This window comes from Protomyctophum bolini (assembly GCF_963924005.1).
Source record: "Protomyctophum bolini genome assembly, chromosome: 5".
In the NCBI taxonomy this organism is placed as follows: domain Eukaryota; kingdom Metazoa; phylum Chordata; class Actinopteri; order Myctophiformes; family Myctophidae; genus Protomyctophum; species Protomyctophum bolini.
The window spans coordinates 26,804,955-26,808,029 of record NC_137866.1 but is presented as its reverse complement, the minus strand read 5'-3'; positions in this window follow the sequence as shown (position 1 = coordinate 26,808,029).

Below are 3,075 nucleotides of genomic sequence, written 5' to 3'. Positions count from 1 at the left end.
GCAGATGCAAAAATCTTTTTTTATATTAAAATTATATATATTTTTAGGGGCATGTGGTCTACCTGCAAAGCCTTTGTGATCTACTGGTAGATCGTGATATACCTTTTGGGCACCGCTTAACGTCAGATCGGGGGTTTTGTCGGCAAGCGCCAAAAATGCTCCCCGACAGCATAATCGGAGCAAATACCGGGCAGTGTGTACGAGCCATAACGTGTTTACTACACTACACTAATAAGGACACATAATAACTAATAACCCATCCGTTACTACATGTGGCGTCAACTCCCGCAATTTCCTTCTTCCCATAGTGCTCTGCAACGTAACTCTGGGATGAGCGAAATTTCTAATTCTAGTGTATTACAAAGGGTAGTATACACAACACAGTGGTGAAATAGTACAGATAGTCCACACTCACACATAAAAGCTGGAGCTTGCTTGAGTGCAATCTGCATTGCTGTAATATATTCAGCCACCTGCTTCCTCTCACATACCTGAGCCCAAGGCAGCGATATAATAGTTCATCAGTCTTTTCACATTACTCATTAAATAGTTTTAATTGTGGTGCTGTTCAATTGACTGAATCCAAACTAATGATAGTGTCAATTTTAAGTGCACTAAACACCTGGCTAGTAGTATAAAACTCTATGCACAGTCAGAGGACAAGAACAGATCCGATAGGTCTGCTTCTGATTATTATATTATGTGTTATATGAGTCGTAACTAGTAACTTTAATGGGTCTTGGAGGGGTCTGAGTGTATTTGGATCAGGCAAAGAAAAAGTTTAGTCCTCGACTCCTTGAGTTGTGCGTGCAACTGTGCGTGCAATAATCCAACTTCAAACTCTCCAACTGACCCAGTCCTTAAGCTGGCAATAATAGTTGTCAAATTACTAATTTATGTGCTTGTGAGTATAGTGTGTGCGTGTGTGTGCGCGTGTGCGTGTGTGTGCCTGTGCGTGCGCGTGAGACTAAAGTGATACTTGACAAATTGCTTCAGTGTTGCGCGTGTGCGTATGCGTGTGCGTGTGTGTGTGTGTGTGTGTGTGTGTGTGTGTGTGATGGGATGGATAGATGGGATAGTAGAGGGATGGATAGATGGGATAGTAGAGGGATGGAGGGATGGATAGATGGGATAGTAGAGGGATGGAGGGATGGATAGATGGGATAGTAGAGGGATAGAGGGATGGATAGATGGGATAGTAGAGGGATGGAGGGATGGATAGATGGGATAGTAGAGGGATGGAGGGATGGGATAGTAGAGGGATGGAGGGATGGAGGGATGGATATATGGGATAGTAGAGGGATGGAGGGATGGAGGGATGGATAGATGGGATAGTAGAGGGATGGAGGGATGGAGGGATGGATAGATGGGATAGTAGAGGGATGGAGGGATGGAGGGATGGATAGATGGGATAGTAGAGGGATGGAGGGATGGATAGATGGGATAGTAGAGGGATGGATAGATGGGATAGTAGAGGGATGGATAGATGGGATAGTAGAGGGATGGATAGATGGGATAGTAGAGGGATGGATAGATGGGATAGTAGAGGGATGGATAGATGGGATAGTAGAGGGATGGATAGATGGGATAGTAGAGGGATAGAGGGATGGAGGGATGGAGGGATGGGATAGTAGAGGGATGGATAGATGGGATAGTAGAGGGATAGAGGGATGGAGGGATGGATAGATGAGATAGTAGAGGGATGGATAGATGGGATAGTAGAGGGATGGAGGGATGGATAGATGGGATAGTAGAGGGATGGATAGATGGGATAGTAGAGGGATGGAGGGATGGGATAGTAGAGGGATGGAGGGATGGGATAGTAGAGGGATAGAGGGATAGAGGGATGGATAGATGGGATAGTAGAGGGATAGAGGGGATGGAGGGATGGATAGATGGGATAGGGATAGAGGGATGCATGACAGGGGTAGGCGAGGGGGGGGGGGGGGACTCTGCTAGACGACCGCCCGCTCTTTGTGTTCCAAATCCGGGGGAATCCGCCAGGCATTGTGGCCCCCTGCTCGCCCCCTGCTCGCCTGACAGACAGAAAGCTGAGAGAGGGGATTTCAACTGTGCACAGAGCCGATGACTCGTAGGGATTCTATTCTTCCATCTCTCTCTCTCTTTCTCTCTCTCTATTTCATCCTCTCTCTGTCTTCTCTTGCTGTCTCTCTCTCCATTGTTCTCCCACTCCACTATTGCCGGACCCATGCAGCACATACACACACAGCCAGCTATAGTAGCCATATGCAAGTGTCCGAGGTCAGGGGCTCAAAGTCCCTATAGTTTCCTATAGGTTTAGTTTTAGGGTTGGTTAACACAGCTTTTTAGGTTTAGCACATTTCATGATGGGGGTTTGTAGCTGTGCATGTTTTACACTTGCATGCGTCCTGTTAATTTCTTTCAACAGATATACACTGATATATAGTTCATATGTACAGTATGTTAGTTTCAAGTATAGGCTTTGTTATTAGAGAGATATGCAAAAACAAAAGGCCAGTGTATAAAGGCACATATAAGGACCAAAACCTTTTAAACAAGCACACACTTCTCTTGACCCTTTTGCACACCTATACTCTGAACATTCAAACACATCAACCACCGTTGTGGTTGATGTGTCATTTCTTTTTCTTAGTTAGATTCCTGTGATTTTGTGTCAAAAGGTTTTTTCAAATTAAAACTGGTTAAAACATCAATACAAAACTCACTGGCTCTATGCACACTGCACTAGATGCAGACATGCGGCGATGCATGCATGGGGTCGTGCCCGCTGTGCTTGCCCCCCCCCAAAAAAACCCCCCATCTCAACAGGAAAGAAGTTACAAAACAAATGGTACAGCTTGACCAGTGGGGCAGATGCTGTGTGCGTACGTGTGTGTATGATCACATGTTTCATTTACATATATACCATATAATGTCACTTACAGTGTGTGTGTGTGTGTGTGTGTGTGTGTGTGTGTGTGTGTGTGTGTCAGTGAGTGTGAGGGTTTGGTTCTTGCATCGTGCTGAGCTGTCGCGTCTCACTGCTCCATTTCCTGTCTGTATATTTGCGTGCGTGCGTGCTCTCATGGGGTC